Raw genomic sequence first — 11817 nt, 5'->3', positions numbered from 1 at the left:
GAAACAGGACAGCTATATTAAAATGAATGGTCCGGCTCCTACATATGGAATAAGAATACATATTTTACACCGTTGGAAAGGTATGGATGTCTAGTTTCAAATTCCACCGACGGCACCCAATTTCGACATCGGAGGACAAAGTTATGGTTAAAATGCTACCGCTGGACAGGGTTATCCGAAAACAGTTTTCCAGCTTGACTAGTCCACAAATAAATTCATTTGCCCATCCAAACGTTAATGTTTTCCAATGAAAATTTTTACACATCTAATACAACATATAAGCATCAGGTTCAAGCCATTAGATCATCAAAAATTGGCCTTATCATGGCCGAACAAAGCAGGGGCAGTTTCAGAAATTTTTGTCATGACCTCCACTTTGAGTTTCCAACAATAATACTCCATAAATCTATCATTTTAACCACTAAACTACCATTAAATCCAACATTAAACCTCTTATCAGCAACAACCCAAGAGTAGGAATTCATAGAGCCCACTTTTCAAATTTCCAACAATATCAAGTCATCCAAATACATGCAATTGCTTAGAGATGCACTTCTACTACCATAAAGCAAGCTTAAGGTGTTGGATGATGTTATACCTCCTTAGTGCTTTAGATCAGAGAATTTCGGTCCTCAAAAGGCTCCAAGAAACCTTGAAAGCTCCTCCCTTTTGAAGCTCAAAGTGTTGTCCAAGTGAAGAGCGAAGTGTATGTGAAGTTTGGTGTGAATCTATGAAGGTTTGGTGGTGATTTGAGTGAGTTTTTGTAGAAGAAATGTTGAAAGTTTTCGGTTGCTCCCTTGCTGACTGCTAGCCGTCCATGGAGCTTGAAGAAATGATATGTTTTGCTGATTCTATTGCGTACAAGGAACGCTGACCGTCTAATATTTTAAGTACGTAAAAATCAACTGCAACTAGTGCGCCTACGCGCGCGTTTTGTGTTCGATTTCTCTTAAGTTTGTTGCACTAGTGCACTAAACCTCTAGGGCACCTATATTCATATAAATATTATTCATTCTTAATTGTCCCAAAATAATGGTCCAAGGTCCCTCAATTAAGCGCGCACGTGAAAACACGTATTCCCAATTTAGGCGCGATAAAATGAAATCTTCGAGAAATTTTTATAACGATCGTACTACTAATTATCACTTGAGTTTTTAAACCTAAAATTGCCTATTTTAGGACCATTGTATATGTGTCAAATTTTTAAGCTTATTGTACTCCCAGTTGACTAAAGTTTTCAGACACGCTTTCACTTCTCACTAATCAAGCTTTTAAGAAAATAATTTTTGAAATGAGATACTTTAAAAATATAACGAAACTATAAAACCATGTACTTAGGTCTAATAAGGCTAGAAAATATTATTTGTGGCAAAATCCAAATAAAAAATTAATTTAGCCAAAAATTAGGGATTTTTAAATAATAGAATTTTCGAGTCCTCACATCCTCTCCCCCTTAAGAAATTTCGTCCTCGAAATTTACCTTGATTGGTGAACTGGCCTGGATACTTTTCTCGAATTGCTTCTTCGACCTCCCAAGTTGCTTCCTCCAACCCATGGTTCTTCCAGAGAACTTTTACTAATGGTATCTATTTATTTTTCAATTCCTTCACCTTCCTATCTAGAAGCTTAACCGGCTTCTCCTCATAAGTTAAGGTCTCATCAATCTCAATACTCTCTGGTTGTAAGACATGTGATGGGTCTGGGTGGTACCTTTTAAGCATAGATACATGGAACACATTATGAATTCGAAATAAACTCGGCGGTAACTCCAATTTATAAGCTACACTCTCCACACGTTGGATAATCTTGTAAGGTCCTACAAACCTTGGCTGTAACTTCTTTCCTTTTCCAGACATCAACCTTGCTTTCAAGGGCGTGATTCTGAGAAATACCAAATCTCCAACAGTAAACTCCAAATCTTTTCTCCGATTATCAGCATAACTCTTTTGACGGCTCTGAGCGGTCTGAATTCTTTGTCGTACCAACTTTACCTTCTCATTAGCTTCCTCAATCCAAGGCACTGTGGTCGGGTCTAAGATTTTCCGTTCACCTATTTCGTCCCAACAAATTGGAGACCTACATTTCCGACCATAAAGTGCCTCATACGGGGCCATCTGAATAGAAGAGTGGAAACTATTGTTGTAGGCAAATTCCACTAAAATAAAAAACTTACTCCAATTTTCTCCAAAGTCCAGAACACAAGTCCTTAACATGTCCTCAAGTGTTTGAATTGTCCTTTCCGACTGTCCGTCAGTCTGGAGATGATAAGTGGTACTAAAGTTCAACTTAGTCCCCAATACCTCTTGCATCTTTTGCCAGAACCTCGAAACAAATCTCGGATCCCTGTCGGACACGATACTCACAGGTATGCCATGCAATCTAATGATCTCATCCAAATACAACCTGGCCAACTTCTCCAACGGGTACTTCATGTTAATCGGCAGAAAATGGGCCGACTTGGTCAATCTATCCACTATTACCCAAATCGCATCATGGCCTCTCTGTGTTCTTGGTAATCCCAATACAAAATTCATAGTGATATTCTCCCATTTCCACTCGGGTATTTCTAGAGATTGCAAAAGTCCTGATGGTTTCTGATGTTCGGCTTTAACCTGTTGACAAATTAAGCAGGTTTGGACAAATTGGGCAATTTTCTTCTTCATGTTCTCCCACCAATACAGACTCTTTAAGTCTTGGTACATTTTATTCCCTCCTGGATGTACTGTAAAGTTTGATCGGTGTGCCTCTTCTAAGATTTCTCTTTTAAGCCCTTCATCCTTTGGCACAACTACTCGATTCTGAAACCTCAATATTCCATCTGACCCCAGATTAAAATCTGTCTTGTCTCCCATTTTAACTTTTTCCGCCCATTTTTGCACTTCCGTGTCCTTTTTTTTGAAATTTCTTAATACGTTTCAATAAAGTGAAAGTTACTATAATATTCCCCAAAATTACCTTCCTTGGTTCCAATCGAGGATTCCAGTAACTTCCGTTTGGCAAAGCTAACACAGGTACCCTTGTTAACCTTCTTTTCAATTCCTGAAAACTTTCCTCACACTTAGGACTCCATATAAACTTCCCATTTTTCTTGGTCAATTCAGTCATGGGTCCAGCAATTTTTGAAAAATCCTGAATGAATCTCCGATAATACCCTGCTAATCCAATAAAACTCCGAATCTCGATAGGGTTTTCCGGTCGTTTCCATTTCGAAACAGTTTCAACTTTAGCTGGATCCACTTTAATCCCATCCTTAGAAATTATGTGTCCCAAGAATGTCACTTCTTTTAACCAAAACTCACACTTGCTAAACTTAGCATACAATTGGTGTTCCTTTAAGGTTTGTAAAACAACCCTCAAGTGTTTCTCATGGTCTTTCACATTCTTAGAATACACCAATATGTCATCAATAAAAACCACCACAAATTGGTCTAGATAAGGTTTAAAGACCCTATGCATTAAGTCCACAAAAGCAGCAGGAGCATTTGTTAACCCAAATGGCATCACGGCAAACTCAAAATGCCCATATCTCGAGTTAAAAGCAGTCTTGGGTATGTCTTTCTCCAAAATCCTCAACTGGTAATAACCCTGTCTCAAATCCAATTTCGAGAATACTACAGCTCCTTGCAATTGGTCAAACAACTCGTCAATGTGGGGCAGTGGGTATTTATTCTTAATGGTGATGTCATTCAAACCTCTATAGTCTATACACAGTCTCAAACTCCCATCCTTTTTCTTAACAAATAAAACTGGGGCTCCCCACGGAGAATCACTCTCTTTTATAAATCCCCTTTCCAACAGGTCTTGCAGTTGTAATTTTAACTCTTTCAATTCCGCTGGAGCCATCCGATATGGTGTTCTAGAAATAGGTGCCACTCCCGGAATCACATTGATCTTAAAAGCTATATCCCGTTCCGGGGGTAGAGACTCCAATTCTTCAGGAAAAACATCTGAAAAATCCTTTACTACCGGTGTGTCTTCCAAATTCATCTTATCACTGGGAGTGTTAATAAGAAAAACCAAATACCCTTGAGCTCCTTTACTTAAAAATTTTCTAGCCCGAATTCCTGAAATAAGTGCAGACGAAACTAATCTACCCCTTACATCCAGTTTCAGAGTTGCTTCTCCTGGAATACGCAACTCTACAATCTTCGTCCTACAGTCTAACTGAGCATTATAACAAGCTAACCAATCCATTCCCAAGATTACATCGTATCCCTTAATCGTCAAACCGATCAAATCGGCCCATAATTTTCGTTCCCCTACATAGATTTCACTATTCCTATACTCCAGATTAGCAATTAAGCTTTTGTCTCCAGTAGGTGTTTTAACCTCCAAGTCATAGGGTAACTTAATTGGCTTCAAGTCTATCCCATTCATGAATTTAGGATTTACAAAGGAATGAGTTGCACCCGGATCAATCAAGACCCTAGCTAAACGGTGAAAGATTGGGATTGTACCTTCTACCACCTCAGTTGCCTCAGGAACTTGTTGATAATCCAGTGCATAAACCCTGGCCGGTACTTTCGGTCGGCTCCCTCCGGCACTGGTCTGCTTAGAAGTTGACTTTTCTGGCCTTTGAGCATTTCCCCCTGTCTTTGGTGATTTTGGACAATTGGCGACTTGATGTTCAGTACTACCACAAAATAAACATTTCCCCGACTTTCTCCAGCAATCGTTCTCAGAATGGTTGGATTTATCGCAGTATCCACATGTAACTTGAAGAGTCACAGCCGATCCAGTAGGAGGTGCTCCCCTAACTTGAGTTGTCCCACTACGGCCCCCTCTAGTTAGAGCTCCCCTAGAAGCTCCAACAGACTTCACTCCTCCAACTCCTCTTCCCATCTTGGAAGGTTGTGCACTCTTACTTGCTTGACCAGAAGTATGGCTAGGAAAGTTTCTTTTTCTACTGTGGAAGTCTCTCACTTGCATCCTTGCATTTTCTACCCTCTGAGCTTTCTCTAGTGCCTCCGTGAATGTAGAGATTTGGGTTGCAGCCAAGCCCAGCCAAGCCCTCTTGTAACTCCACATTAAGTCCCTGAATAAACCGTCTAATCCTCTTTCGTTCATTGACCACTAGCTCAGGGGCATACTTGGAAAGCTTAGTAAATTTTTCTTCATACTCCGCTACACTAAGAGTTCCCTGTTTCAGCTTAATAAATTCATCCTCCCTCTTCTCTTGGATTAAGGGCGGAAGAAACTTTTCATTAAATTCCCTTGTGAAGTTTTCCCAAGTCCAAGGGGTTTGAGTTCTCTCCCATTTTCCTTTTATCAAATCCCACCAAGCACGGGCTACTCCCTCAAATTGGAAAGCAGCGAAATTCACTCGCCTATCTTCAGTGTAGTCTAAAGCAGCAAAAATGTTGGTCATCCTTTCCAACCAATTCTCTGCCACCACGGGATCAGGTTCGCCAAGAAACTTAGGCTGGTTAAATTTCAAGAACCTCTCTAAGGCTCTATCCTCTCCTCTTCCCTGATCCCCAGGTTGGTTGAACGGTCCAGGGTCTTGTCTATCAGCCAAACGCTCTAGGATATCAGTCATCCTATTAATGGCAGTAGCCACAAGATTACCCTCTATATTTTCCTGGCCCTGGGTCGGTCCAGTTGCTGATCCCTGGTCATTCCCCTGAGGTTGGGCTGGTCTAGTCCCTCGCCCACGGCCTCAACCACGGCCTCGACCACCTCTTACTCCTTCCATGACCTAGGCGTGCCTAGTGCAAGAAATAAATAAATTATGCGATGCAAAGTAGAAAGCAGGAACCAATCAAGAAAACATTGGATATAACAATAATTTACATTAATTAGCATATCAAGTTCATACAATTAGCAAGTCATGGGGTAGTCACAACAATATAGCGCACAGGTGCCACAAGAGTACTTTTAGTCACAGAAGACTAAAGTAAAAGCAAGTACTTCCAAAATAAGCCACACAGTCATGCAAAATACAATGGTCTCAGCACTTAGTATCACCCCTGCTAATTCTAGCTATACTAGTCAAAAGAGTCAAAAGAGTGGTCAAACTGCCATGACCTAGTCCACAGTAGGACTATCAGGAGGAACCTCCTCCTCAGGATCTTCCTCTGGATCCTCCTCCTCAGGACTAGGAGCTACCTCCATCGCATCCTCCACTAGCCTAGTGGCATCAGCTACGATATCGGAAGCCCTACTACGGACCTCCTCCCTCAACCTAGTAAGCTGAGCCCTAGTATTCTGAAGCTCATCACGGACCACAGCAGATGTGGCCACCTCACCCTCGATCACCTCCTCGAGCTCGGCAATCCGCTCACCCTGAGCGCTAACCATCTGTCTAAGCTCGTCCACCTCTGTCTGAAGATCCCTATTAAGATCCACTAGCTGACGACGCTCGTCGTCCAGAGCAAGCACAAGGTAGTTCGGGTAAGCAAAGGTAACCCTACAAGCACATCGGGGGTATCGAGTAACAGGCGAGTAGCGTACACGAGCTCCCCCACCTAAAGCTCGGTAGTAGATAGGCCTAGGAGGCACTACATGACCATTCGCATGGCCATTCCCGTTAGCTGCCGGAACTCCATTTCCGTTTTCCATCCCTGCAAAATAATAGCACCTTTCGGGTTAGAAATTTAAATCGCTATCTAATTCGGATGTCGTTTATGCATGCCTAACCCAAGCTCTAGTATGCCCCAAATACCTCTTAAGGTATAACTAAATTATCCGGTCTTAGGTTTTAAGGGTAGAGTATCCAATATGTCTCCCATATAGATCTCTAATCTAGCGCTCTGATACCAACTGTGACGCCCCCACTTCTCCCTAAGGCGAACCAAAGGGTATCTGCGGGACGCCTGCCCAGCTCTCGCTAGGACTCACGCAAAACATTCAAACTTATTACTACTCTAAAAGTCATAAGTACAACAACATAAATACAATGATGCGGAAGCGTTCAAGCTAACCATGGTCAACCATTATCCAACCCGTACATCGGGTGTTCAAAATACAACTTTAAACCCAAATTTACCTCATGCCCAAGTACTACACTCCAATTACAAAAGTACAACCCAAAACCAAGAGGCGTAGTCAAAATGAAGATAGAAACCCTAAACAAAAGTACATCATGAAGGCTTCTCCAATACGTCCCCGGATCCAGTCCTGTTAAGGAAAACAAATCTACGGGGTGAGCAAAACGCTCGTGAGGCCAAGAACACACATACAAGCATATTGCTCAAATAACAATTTCAATTTACAAGTCAAGCAATCATATTTTAGTAATTAACAATTTACTGGAAATATGACCAGAAACAATTCAAGGATACTGGAGCCCTCAGGAGCTATATTCCACTTGCACATTCAATAACCTCCACGAATTGACACTCCGTCAATCAGGTAGGTTTAGTCCGTAGAACTCCACTTAACCTGTCCCCTTTCACCTTACATACCCCTGTTTCGGGCCCGCCTGTCATTTGTTTGTGGCGATACTACTCGAGTATGCCAAGCAAGACCTCTTACTAGGTCGAGCTTATATATCTCATGGCTCGCCAAGGTTCCCGACCAAACCCATGCCGGCTCGAGTCCAAGGTCGGCCAATGAGATTTGGGCGTCCCCATGTGCACTTGTGTGTCGAGGAGATTCACTCCAACGATGTATGCAGCTATAGCATACCATTACATTTCATTCATTCATTCAATCCATTTCAATCATTCATTCAATGCATTTCAATCATTCATTCAATACATTTCAATCATTACTATTTCATTTCTAATGAGAACGAGTGTGGTAAAGTACACACTCGACTCCACTTTCAAGATTTTCAATCATTAATAGCAATTAAACATGTAACAAGTTTACATACACCTGACACTCACCAAGTATTAGGTGTAAGTAAGGTCAAGGAAAGTTCAAGTGTCCACCGTGGGATCCTCTTGAAGGTCCTCGTGTGCGCTTGAGCAAATAATAGTGAATTATCATCCATATCCCAAATATCGAGGAATAATTCGTTCACTAGTATTAATCTAGGGAATTCCGTGAAAATGAACCTCAATTACTCGTAAATCGAGGTTCGAGAGGTGTTTGATAACATTCAAAAGTATTTAAGTCTTTATCTAGGAAATCGGGGATAAAACGTTTAGATAATATCAAAAGAATAAAGAGTTCTTGAAAAACTATATTTCCTTGAAAGTTGGAAAATTTCAGTTTTATTATGAATCTTGGAAAAATCGTAACTCACTCGGTATAAGTTGAGAATTGGAAAACTTTATACCGTTGGAAAACTCTTAGAAAGTACTACAAGTTCCTAGAAGACACTTTTCCATGAATCGAAGTGGAAAGTGCTCAAAAATGAGCTTGAAGATACTGACTCGGTTCACAAGGCAGAATTAAGTTGGATTTTGGCCAAATTTGAAAATTCGGCACGATTCACTCGTTACGAATCGGCCCCTGAAATTTGTAACTCAAATAGAGTTGCAAGTGAGGTTTATAGCAGAGCAAGAGGATCAAGAATCGGAGTTTCGAGTACCGAAATACGGTAGCTCGAAGTTGGAGAAGAATTTCCAGATTTGAACTTCCAACACCAGAAGTTTAGTTAGGTATCGAAACGAACTTGGATTGGTACCAAAATTGGTAGTATTTTACTCTTATATGAGGGGTATCTCTCTATCAAGTTTCACAGAAAAATACCTTCGGGAAGGTAGTCAACGAACCAACTAAAGTTCGGAAAAATTCTTAAGGCAATCTGCCTGTAATCCTTTTCTTTCCAAATCCAATCGTTTGGCTAAGAAAATCCTCCAATCATGGTTCATATGCGAAAGGAAAGTCTAAGAATCATTCATGGTACATTTGGTAGGTGTTTAACACCAAGAATTTCATTTAGTAAGACCACAACAAGTCTCATCTCAAATCTGTCCAAAACTGGATTTTTTTCCAAAACAGAGCAGTGTTCTTGTTTTGATCACAATTCAGTCGACCTAACTCGGAATTGAGCATAGTTTACGGCGTTGAAAAATACATTCATAGGGATAAAAATTCACAGAAGGAAACATTATGAAATTTGGCAAAAACCGGCTCGAAATTGAGCCTCAAGTTGCTGCCTCCACAAATCATTCCAGCAAAACAGAGAAACAGGACAGCTATCTTAAAATGAATGGTCCGGCTCCTACATATGGAATCAGAATACGTATTTTATACCTTTGGAAAGGTATTGATGTCTAGTTTCAAATGCCACTGACAGCACCCAATTTCGATGTCGGAAGACAAAGTTATGGTCAAAATGCTACCGATGGACAGGGTTATCCGAAAACAGTTTTCCAGCTTGACTAGTCCACAAATAAATTCATTTGCCCATCCAAACGTTAATGTTTTCCAATGACAATTTTTACACATCTAATACAACATATAAGCATCAGGTTCAAGCCATTAGATCATCAAAAATTGGCCTTATCATGGCCGAACAAAGCAGGGGCAGTTTCGGAAAATTTTGTCATGACCTCCACTTTGAGTTTCCAACAATAATACTCCATAAATCTATCATTTTAACCACTAAACTACCATTAAATCCAACATTAAACCTCTTATCAGCAACAACCCAAGAGTGGGAATTCATAGAGCCCACTTTTCAAATTTCCAACAATATCAAGTCATCCAAATACATGCAATTGCTTAGAGATGCACTTCTACTACCATAAAGCAAGCTTAAGGTGTTGGATGATGTTATACCTCCTTAGTGCTTTAGATCAGAGAATCTCGGTCCTCAAAAGGCTCCAAGAAACCGTAAAATCTCCTCCCTTTTGAAGCTCAAAATGTTGTCCAAGTGAAGAGCGAAGTGTATGTGAAGTTTGGTGTGAATCTATGAAGGTTTGGTGGTGATTTGAGTGAGTTTTTGTAGAGGAAATGTTGAAAGTTTTCGGTTGCTCCCTTTCTGACTGCTAGCCGTCCATGGAGCTTGAAGAAATGATATGTTTTGCTGATTCTATTGCGTACAAGGAACGCTGACCGTCTAATATTTTAAATACGTAAAAATCAACTGCAACTAGTGCGCTTACGCGCGCGTTTTGTGTTCGATTTCTCTTAAGTTTGTTGCACTAGTGCACTAAACCTCTAGGGCACCTATATTCATATAAATATTATTCATTCTTAATTGTCCCAAAATAATGGTCCAAGATCCCTCAATTAAGCGTGCACGTGAAAACACGTATTCCCAATTTAGGCGCGATAAAATGAAACCTTCGAGAAATTCTTATAACGATCGTACTACTAACTATCACTTGAGTTTTTAAACCTAAAATTGCCTATTTTAGGACCATTGTATATGTCTCAAATTTTTGAGCTTATTGTACTCCCAATTGACTAAAGTTTTCAGACACGCTTTCACTTCTCACTAATCAAGCTTTTAAGAAAATAATTTTTGAAATGAGATACTTTAAAAATATAACGAAACTATAAAACCATGTACTTAGGTCTAATAAGGCTAGAAAATATTATTTGTGGCAAAATCCAATTAAAAAATGAATTTAGCCAAAAATTAGGGATTTTTAAATAATAGAATTTTCGAGTCCTTACAATTTTTCCCTCATTTCTTTTTGTTTTTGGCTGAGAGCAAGAGGAGCAAGAGAGTGAAGAGAGTTTTCCATCTTCTACCTTGAATCCAACCATTTGAGTGCAACCAAGAAAAACTAAACCGATTAATCACTAGTTGGAAGCTTGGGAAGCCTAAGGAACCAAGAATTTCAAGGAGAGGAGAAAGATCATCCTAGCAAGGTCTTGTCTTGAGGTATAATGGCTGATCAACCATTCATTCTCCATTAATCATGATTAAGTTGGGTATTAATGTTAGTATAGTGCTTGTGATGCTTGTTTCTAAGAGTTTTGATGATTGGATGGATGGCTTTTGAGTTAGGGTTTCTTGTGGGTTAGGTGTTGTATAATGCATATATGTGGTATATGATCTTGTAAAGGTGATAGTAGTGGTAGTTTCAAGGTGAAAATATGAATTATAGTTTGAAATAACAAAAATTCCAGATTTCTGGAAAATTTAGCTTCAGTTCTGCCTGATTTTATTTCATCATGTTAGAGGCCGAATCAGGCTTGGAACAAAACATAAAAGTTGTATAGAATGACATTTTATGGTTGCCTACAAAATTTCAGCTCAATCGGAGCAACGTAGCCTGTGAAAAGATGAAAATACCCTGACTACCCTAGGAGTAAAATCAGCGAACAGTTTTGCCAGTACACTAAGTTGGTTGCATTTGTTCACCTTGATACGTACTGAACTAGCTTTTAGCCATAACATGAAAGTTTTAGTACTTTGTCTTAGCTTTTCAACGCCTCTAAGAACGTCTTAAACGGACTTTGGTAGCTTGAGATATGGCCATTTAAAGGTAGTACAGTTAATTAGCTAATTAGTTGGAATTTGGTTCTGTGAATTGGGAATTTGACTAGGTTACACTGAAATTTGGACAAAGTGGTCTTCATCAGAATTGTACCCCTATGTCTTAGCTTCGAAACGGTACAAATTGCATCCTAATCCGATAAGCGTAGTTTCGATTGTGTCCGTTACGCAAAATCATGTCAAATCTGTCTTTTGCTAAACCTCATTTCCGTACATGTCATTAGTTGATTTTGTACTTGTATTACCTTGAGCCTATTGAATGGCTATTGGACTGAGATTGTTTGGTGTATAACTTTGGGTTTGATTGAAGAAAAGAATGAAGCCATAAATTACTGGAAATAGGAAAATAAGAAAAGAATGTAGTACAGTTAATTAGCTAATTAGTTGGAATTTGGTTCTGTGAATTGGGAATTTGACTAGGTTACACTGGAATTTGGACAAAGTGGTCTTCATCAGAATTGTACCCC

Source organism: Coffea eugenioides, chromosome 4 (genome assembly GCF_003713205.1).
Source record: "Coffea eugenioides isolate CCC68of chromosome 4, Ceug_1.0, whole genome shotgun sequence".
NCBI classification, from domain to species: Eukaryota; Viridiplantae; Streptophyta; class Magnoliopsida; order Gentianales; family Rubiaceae; genus Coffea; species Coffea eugenioides.
This window is presented reverse-complemented; position numbering follows the sequence as displayed.